A 9,935-nucleotide genomic window follows, 5' to 3' on the forward strand; every position below is an offset into this window, starting at 1 on the left:
CACGGCTCCGCTCCGTACACCTCGTACACACACGGCTCCGCTCCGTACACCTCGTACACACACGGCTCCGCTCCGTACACCTCGTACACACAGGGCTCCGCTCCGTACACCTCGTACACACAGGGCTCCGCTCCGTACACCTCGTACACACACGGCTCCGCTCCGTACACCTCGTACACACACGGCTCCGCTCCGTACACCTAATACACACACGGCTCCGCTCCGTACACCTCGTACACACACGGCTCCGCTCCGTAGACCTCGTACACACAGGGCTCCACTCCGTACACCTCATACACACACGGCTCTGCTCCATCCACCCTGTAAACCTCCTGAACCCACGCATAAACTTACCTTCATCCAGCACCATGACAACCACCACACAGACAGCAGTGTCCATCCTGCACACACTGAGGCCCCTGATCATGTGATCCCTGACTCCTCCCCCTCCTGTGACCTTATCACAGGTCCTGTGCAGTGTGTGCACACAGAACAGCCAATGCCATCGCCGCTCCTGAATGCATGCCTTCCCCTTGCCTCGGGAGTGAGACATGTGGTGCACCGCGGCCGCATGTTTGAGACCCCTGATTTAAACTATTTGTATAGTTTTTCCTTTTTTGCTTTAGCAGTCAACAAACTGGCTCCATAACACAATCAATTTCGTGATTCAAACCTGCTGGGGCTAGAGTGTCCAGGGTAAAAATCCATCTGGATTCCATATTGTATGTAGGCAGAACTAAGAGACCTCTGCAAGTAAGGATCAAGGAGCACCTTAACAACATTAGAAAGGGATATAAGGGACATCCATTGTCCCGCCACTTTGCAGACATGCACAATCGATCACGCAGAGGTGTCTCCTATATGGGCATACAATTAGTTAAGCCAAATCATAGACGGGGCGACTATCTCAAAGCAATGTCCCGAGTGGAATCCAGATGGATTTTTACCCTGGACACTCTAGCCCCAGCAGGTTTGAATCACGAAATTGAGCTCTATGCGTTCTAGTTTTTTCCTCACTTTGTGGTACAAGTTTTAAGCCCCAAACAAAAGGGCTTAAAAGTGAAGCTACATCAGAAGTATGGACATGATTTCATATGAATGTCGGACCTTTTGATCAGCCCATAAATGAAAAACAGGGCCCGATAAAATGGGGCTTTTTGAAATATGCACATACTTTTTATTTTAATTTTTATATTTTTTCCTATTTTTAGTATTATTCTTGATATATATATATTTTTTTATATATATTTGCATTCTCATTTTTTAATCTATTTTAATTATCTTAATAAATAAAGGTTACACCACATGCACATTTTATTTATGTCTTTCTTAATCTCATCATTCATTCCCTTTTATATACACATATTCTCTATGTCCATCCATTTGGATTCAGTCTCATGCAACCTCTACTTGTTTTAGGGTTAGATGCAGACACTGCCGTCCTCCCCTCCTCCCCTCCTGATTCTCACTGAATCCACAATCTCTCCTCCTAATGAGGCTTTCTTATCAGGCAGCTGTGGGTCAGGTGATTACTCTGCAGGGCTTCAGGATACTTTATAAGGACGCTCTATGCAATGGCAGGCACAACCCTGATGAAGAGAGACGTTCTCTCGAAACGCGTTGGTTTAGTGCCATTAGCCAGCCACCGTCCTTTCCCAGTGTGACGTCACGCTACACCCTGCCCCCAGCACACGCCGACCTCAGCGCCGCTCAAGGCCGGAGCACGCAAGGTAGCGGCGATCCGCACTGCTTCACTGCCCCGCAGCAGCGGTCATCACCCACCCCACCTAGCACGCTTGACTGCACCACCGACCACCAGCTTCCAAGTAAGTGCCACCCTCCCTGCACTATACCAGCGAGCACAAGCCTCCTCTAACCCTCACCCATGTCACAGGTCTGCCTCTGCATAGAACAGTCTAGTACCAGGTGCTCTTGATTTATCTAAGGATATTCAGCCACAAGCATTCGGCAAGGTTAGCCTCAGCCTCCACCCGAACCATCTATCGTTATTCCTTGGTACCTTTTGGCTTTTTTTCTGATATTCAAATCTTTTTTTTTTTATTAGTAATTATATTTAAACCAGGATTAGGGGACATGTGCCAGCCAATATCCCAGTAACAGTTCCAAGGTTGGATGCATTATGGTCGGATTCATTAATAAGTAAGTCTAGCAGAATCTCTTTTAACCCTTAAGGGTTTGCCCCCCCTTTTTTGTAAGATAAGCGTACTCTACTTCTTTATTTATTCATTCACTTTATTGGCAGCTACTTACATTTTCAAGACAAAGCGATCAGCCTTAAGGACATTGCGTTTTTTCTATACACTAACAAGTAAGTAGCTTATTTTCTAAGACAAAACCAAAAAAAAAAAAAAATAGGCTTTATTTATTTATTCATTCATTTATTCATCTCACGTTTTGTGCCAGCTATCCATATTTCCAAGACCAGGCAACCAGCCTCCAGGACATCTTGTTTTTTCTATACATTATCAAGTGAGTAGTCTAATGTTAACCCTTGTCTTTCCCAGTATAGCGCGGTGTAATTACTATTTTACGCTTGTCTCTTTTTAGCAGGTATTAGCACAGAACCTGTCAATCACCAGCAGCATCTGGGAACACCCAATTTTTTCTTCTGGGCCAAGTAGACTAGCGCCAGTGTGTCACTCTATTATTTAAGATATATACCGTATTTTTTGGACTATAAACACACACCTAGGTTTAGAGGAGGAAATTAGGAAAAAAATTGAAGCAAAAAATGTGGTCAATTCTGTACTTAATATCCCCTATCCTGGTATATATGGCCCCCTCATCCCTATCCTGATACACATGGCCCCTTCATCCCTACCCTGGTATACATGGATCCCTCATCCCTATCCTGGTATGCATGGATCCCTCATCCCCTATCCTGGAATGCATGGATTCCTCATCCCTATCCTGACAGGAATGATCGCCTTAATCCCTATGCTAGTATGCAGGGCCCCCATTTCACCCTGGTACGCAGGGCCCCATCTCTATTCTGGTACGATTGGCCCCCATCCCGATCCTGTTATGTATGGCCCCATCCCTATTGCCCCCATCCTGGTATGCATGGCCCCATCAGAATACATAAAAAAAATTACATTTGCCGGAGTACTCGCCAGGACTGTTCCTCAAAGATCACGGTGAGTATTCATTGCTCTTCAGTAGAGCGCAGTATCAGCCACCGACATCCTACTGCTGCCGGCGGTCACATGTGCTGCTACTTAAGAGAAATGAATATTCATTGGATTCATCATTCATTCATCAGGAGACTATTTAATATTGAACTATATTCAAGCGGGACTAGATGAAGAAAACCCTAAAATCATGTATCATGTTATCCGAAACAGTCAGAAAACTAGCCAGATATTGGCAGATCCCAGACCTCAAACTATATACTGTGTAAGTTTATAAGCCCCTCCAGAGTCAGGAATAGATAGTATGTGACAATACAGTATATACCGCTCAGGGAACACTTACCTTATTCATACTAAATAATGGCACACATCTCCCAGACATTATGTCTGCACATATCCCTAGTCTTTATACCGATATTGCACTCATTCCCTGACAGACCGCAGCATGGCCATTAGTTAGAAGCTGCTAATGATCTTTGGAGCAGGTAAGTTTTCCCTGAGTGGTACATATTGGGCCGTCTGAAGACTGAGTTTAGTCTAGGACAATTTGTTTGCACTACTAATTAACAGCAGTTACATTACCAAACTAGGGCAGTCCCTATAGGAGAAAAACACAAGAATAATACTGTATTTTCACATAATATCTATTCCTGACACTGGAGTGGGTTATAAACTTACACAGTATATAGTCTGAGGTCTGGAATCTGCCAATATGGGGCTAGTTTTCTGACTGTTTCGGATAACATGATACATGATTTTAGTTTTTTTCCATCTAGTCTGGCTTGAATATAGATAAATATTAAATGTAGTCTGCTGATGAGTCGCCTTTGGTGAGGATGACAAAACTCACAGAAATGAGAGGCTTGGAGAGTGAGTGTGTATACCCTATCACCCTATCTACTGAAACGTGGGGTACATGTTTTTTCTATTAGTCATCTTCTGACTAACCTTCAGGGGGTAAATTTATGGGTATAGTTTTACATTTTGAGTTAATAAAGTTTAGTTTTATCCTTTTGTCAGCAAACATGAGGAATGACAAGAGACAACCCCTTTAAGAAGATCTAATTTTGGTTAAAACGTTTCCAACATTCTGAACATAAAAAAGGCTTCTCCCCTATGTGACGTCTCTGATGTTTATTAACAGTTGATTTCCAAGTAAAACATTTCCCACATTAAGAAAATGAAAAAGGCTTCTCCCCTGTGTGAGTTCTCTGATGGCGATCAAGACTTACTTTCCATTTAAAACATTTCCCACATTCTGAACATGAATATGGCTTCTCTGCTGTGTGAATTCTCTGATGTCTAACAAGATTTGAATTATGAGTAAAACATTTCCCACATTCTGAACAGGAAAAAGGCTTCTCCCCTGTGTGAGTTCTCTGATGGCTTTCAAGACTTACTTTCCATTTAAAATATTTCCGACATTCTGAACATGAATATGGCTTCTCTGCTGTGTGAATTCTCTGATGTGTAACAAGATTTGGTTTCTGAGTAAAACATTTCCCACATTCTGAACATGAAAAAAGCTTCTCTCCTGTGTGAGTTCTCTGGTGATTAATAAGATGCTCTTTCTGGTTAAAACATTTCCTACATTCTGAGCAGGAAAAAGGTTTCTCCCCTGTGTGAGTTCTCTGGTGATTAATAAGATGCTCTTTCCGGCTAAAACATTTCCCACATTCTGAACAGGAAAAAGGCTTCTCCCCTGTGTGAGTTCTCTGATGGCGATCAAGATATATTTTCCATTTAAAACATTTCCCACATTCTGAACAGGAAAAAGGCTTCTCCCCTGTGTGAGTTCTCTGATGGCTATCAAGACTTACTTTCCATTTAAAATATTTCTCACATTCTGAACATGAATATGGCTTCTCTGCTGTGTGAATTCTTTGATGTGTAATGAGATTTGGTTTCTGAGTAAAACATTTCCCACATTAAGACAATGAAAAAGGCTTCTCCCCTGTGTGAGTTCTCTGATGGCGATCAAGACTTACTTTCCATTTAAAACATTTCCCACATTCTGAACATGCATATGGCTTCTCTGCTGTGTGAATTCTCTGATGTCTAACAAGATTTGAATTATGAGTAAAACATTTCCCACATTCTGAACAGGAAAAAGGCTTCTCCCCTGTGTGAGTTCTCTGATGGCGATCAAGACTTACTTTCCATTTAAAATATTTCCCACATTCTGAACATGAATATGGCTTCTCTGCTGTGTGAATTCTCTGATGTGTAACAAGATTTGGTTTCTGAGTAAAACATTTCCCACATTCTGAACATGAAAAAAGCTTCTCCCCTGTGTGAGTTCTCTGGTGATTAATAAGATGCTCTTTCTGTTTAAAACATTTCCCACATTCTGAACAGGAAAACGGCTTCTCCCCTGTGTGAGTTCTCTGGTGATTAATAAGATGCTCTTTCCGGCTAAAACATTTCCCACATTCTGAACAGGAAAAAGGCTTCTCCCCTGTGTGAGTCCTATGGTGATTAACCAATTGTGATTTCGTGTTAAAACATTTCCCACATTCTGAACATGAAAATGGCTTCTTTGCTTTAGGAGCAGTTTGTTTTTTAATGTCTCTTTTGTGACTTTGAATTTCCTTAGTAATCGGTAAAGAATCAGAAGATGTGACTTGTTTCATAGGATCAGATGACAGATCTTTACTGTGAATAGGTGATGATAGATCTGGAGTAATAGCATTCACTTCAGTTGTATCTTGTAGGATCTCAAGATCATTAGATTTAAAAATTGAAGATGTCAGCTGTCCCTCTGATCGCTTGGTACAGTCATCTTCTAGGATAAAAAAACAATTTTTTTAATAAAATATCCTTGAGTTTTATATTTTTGAACATTTCTACTTAAACTGTCCATAAAAATGGCAAACTATGTAAAAAACTTTAATTATTTACCAAGACAATGACAGTTCACAGTCTAATAGAAAACCTTGTTGGATGAGCCAGTAGTGTGTGGTGTTCAACTGTTTGTTCATTCTGCCTCCCAAATATCAAATATAAAGAAACCAATCAATGTTACATAGGCAAAAATAATTGGAAGAAGTTCTCCAGCTCCACGATGTTGTGAAAACAGATTTCTTTATTCACATCAGACGTTACAAAGAGGAAGTTAAAATGCCTGCATAGAAAATACAGATGCTTGCATTCTCAACGCATTTCTAGAGTCTCAGCACCCTTAGTCAAGGCAGGTTAGAGTTAATGCTATAGTTAGGGTTAGTGTTGGGGCTAAAGTAAGAGTACTGTCACGCTTGGCGATGCACCAGCGATCCCGACAATGATATGACCTAATAGGGATCGCTGGTGCATCGCTACATGGTCGCTGGTGAGATGTCAAAGTCAGATCTCACAGCGACGCAGCAGCGATATAGAATGATACGACAGTCGTTGGGATCCGGTCTCTCAGACCTGTAGTACTGAGGTCATTCCTCATTGTCCCTGTCAAACACAGCGATGCATGCTGGCCCGTGGGACACCAGCGATCAAAAAATGGCCCAGGACATTCGAGCATGATCAGCAACACCGCAGCAGGGGCCCAATCGCCGCTATGTGTCACAAGTAGCGAGAACGCAGGTGAGATCGCTGATGCGTCACAAAATCGATCTCGCTATGTGAGACGGGGGCTAAAGGGTTCCTGTCAGGCGAAAGTTAAGGTTACTGTTAGGCAAAAGTTGGGTTACTGTTAGGCAAAACTTGGGTTACTGTTAGGCAAAAGTTGGGGTTACTGATAGGCAAAAGTTAGGGTTACTGTTAGGCTAAAGTTAGGGTTACTGTTAGGCTAAAGTTAGAGTTTATTCTACAGTTAGGGGTAGGCTAAAGAATTAGGCTTTTCTCAATTGTCTCCCCAATAATTTGGTCACGTCAGTCATGTTACGTGAGAGTTTTCTATTTCCGGAGAAAAAAAACTATAAACGAATAAAATGGCCCGTCAGTATTATAGTGCAGAGGAGGCTTATGCACTTTTATGTTCTGACAGTGAAGAAAGTTCAGTGTCAGATGGCGATGTGGATTTCGAGGGTTTTAGTAGCAGCGACAGTGATAGCTCAGAAATGAGCAGTGATTCTGGTCCATCCTCACACACGGACCAGTACAACAAGAAGGACAAATAGCGCTTCTGGAGAAATGTCTCCAACTCAGGGAACAATGCCCAGTACTAGCGCTGTCCCTAGTGCTCGTGAATTGGCGCACACCAATGTCCAAGGGGCTTTGCCTCTTGATGTAGCATTTCCCAGATGGGAGGCTTCGGATTCGGCTACTCCATTCATCCCTAATTTTAATGCCATTCCTGGTATAAATGTGGAGGTGGAAAATTTTGGAACGATTATTTTTTTAATTTGTTTCTGACAGATAGCTTGCTAGAGCATATTGTCCTACAAATTTATATGTGTCCCAATTCATCAGCCAGAATCCACGATCCTATTATGCTCGGTCAAATTTATGGAACCGACTAATGTCCTAGAAATGAAAACATTTTTAGGACTTACATTCAATATGGAACTTGTTAAAAAAAAATAACCATTCGGTCCTATTGGTCCAACTGCCCTGTTCAAGCCACCCCTATGTTTTCTGCTGTTCTTCGTAGGACCCATTATGAAATGCTCATGAGATTTTGTCATTTTAACGACAATAGTCAATGCCTGCCCAGAAATGTCCCTGAACATGAAAGACTATTCAAAATCAGACCCATCATCACAGAAAAGGAAAAGGAAGACTGCAACTCAAGCAATTTATTCCTTCTAAGAGGGCAATTTTTGGAATAAGGCTCTATAAAATGTGCGAGAGTCCAACCGGATACACATCAGCTTTTCGCATTTATGAGGAGAAAGATAGCCAACTAAACCCACCAGGAGGCCCTACTTATCTGGGGACATAGGGAAAAATCATTTGGGAGCTGATAACGCCATTTTTACAAAAAGGCTACAATCTGTATGTTGACAACTTCTACACCAGCATACCCCTATTTAAAAGTCTGGTTGAACATAACATAGGGGCTTGTGGGACTATTCGCAAAAACCGTCAGGTGTTTCCACAATCATTGGTCAGCAAAAAGTTCCGAAAGGGGCAGTCATGGGCTTTACACAATGGAGAGCTGCTTGCCCTTAAGTATAAGGATAAAGATATTTTTATCCTGAGCTCGATCCACACAGATTCCACAAGGGCCACTGCAGACCAACAGGGATCCACTACTCCAAAACCTGGGTCTGTCATTGACTACAACAAATATATGGGGTGTGGACCTTGCAGATCAGGTTCTACAGCCATACCAGGAATCAAGAAAATCATATATCTGGTATAAAAAGTTAGTCATGTATTTGTTTCAGGTGGCCACATATAATTCTTTTGTGTTATACAAAAAAGCCGGAAATGCAGATACTTTCCTTGATTATCAGGAAAAGGTCACTGAAAATCTTGTTTTTGAGAATTTTGTCCCCGCCAATCCTTTATAATCTGAAGACGTCAGAAGACTCACTGAGCGACATTTTATTGCACTCATCCCAGTAACTGAAACAAGAAAGAACCCCAGAGAAGATGTAGTGTATGTTCCTAGAGAGGAATGAGGCATGATACCCGCTATTATTACCCACAATGCCCATCATTGCCAGCCTTATGCCTCCATGATGGCTTTACAATCTTCCACACAGAACCCCGTCTTTGAACTGTTTTGACATTCAAGCATTTGGTTTATTTAGTGACAGACACATTTGAGTAGAGCTGACTTAACAATTTCCGGTGGTAGGTGGGGGGAGGTCTCCAGAGACACAAGCTGGGCACAATATATTGGGCACTACAATGACATTTTTTCAATTTTTGCTCTAAAACTTCCACTACGAGTTTCTGGAAATCATCCATGTAGAGAAAATGTTCACTATATTCATAGATGAATTCCCAGAGGGGTGTCATTTCCAAAATGGGGTCACTTCAGGGGGGGATTCTGTTGTTCTAGCACTTAGTGGCTCTCCAAAGTGCCACAACAGCAGAATCCCCCCTGAAGTGACCCCATTTTAGAAATGACACCCCTCTGGGAATTAGAAATGACCCCCCCTCTGTGAATTCATCTCTGGGTGTAGTGACCATTTACCTATCTACCTAATTTCCAATGTAATATCTGGGGTTAAAACAACATTTTAGTGATAAAAATGTACCATATTTTTCAGACTATAAGACGCACTTTTTGCCAAAAAATTTAGTGGGGAAATAGGGATGCGTCTTATAGTAGGAATTTACTTACAAATGCTGTGGCGGCGGGGCTCTGTGCTGCGTGGAGGGCTCCACTGGAATTTTGTCAAAGTCCAGAGACCCCTGCAGTTTCATTGCTACGATGCGGTGGTCTCCAGAAAAATGGCCGCTGGGAACGGCGCATGCTCAGATTCAAATCTCGCCCCGAGATCTCGTTGCCGAGATCTAAATCTGAGCACGTGCCGCCCCCACCTGCCATTCTCCCGGAGGCCATCGCATCACAGCAATGGAGCTGCAGGGGCTTAAGGCTTTGACAAAATGGCGGCAAAGCCCCCCACGCAGCACAGGGTGCCGCTGCCCCAGCACAGAGCGCTGCCGCCGCCACAGGTGGAGCGCTGCCGACCCAACGCAGAGCACTTCCACCCAAGCACAGAGCACCGCTGCCACACCAGCCTGGAATGGGAGCTTCCGGAAGCCACCGCACCAGCCTGGACCACCGAACAACGTCTGTGACCACTCTTGCACCTGTGCTGATTCCACCCCCCCGGTAAGCTGAATTCGGATGTAAGATGGACCCCCATTTTGCACATTTTTCTCCCCTAT

The 9,935-nt window shown here is 42.9% G+C and overlaps 1 pseudogene; it reads right to left on the reverse strand.

The window, feature by feature from the left end:
* Nucleotides 1-3,176: 3,176 nt before the first annotated feature.
* On the reverse strand, nt 3,177-6,588 carry LOC141072529 (uncharacterized; annotated as a pseudogene).
* Between the last annotated feature and the right edge of the window lie 3,347 nt (nt 6,589-9,935).

Source organism: Dendrobates tinctorius, unplaced genomic scaffold, assembly GCF_039654945.1.
Source record: "Dendrobates tinctorius isolate UK_male_01 unplaced genomic scaffold, ASM3965494v1 ptg000274l, whole genome shotgun sequence".
Taxonomy (NCBI): Eukaryota; Metazoa; Chordata; class Amphibia; order Anura; family Dendrobatidae; genus Dendrobates; species Dendrobates tinctorius.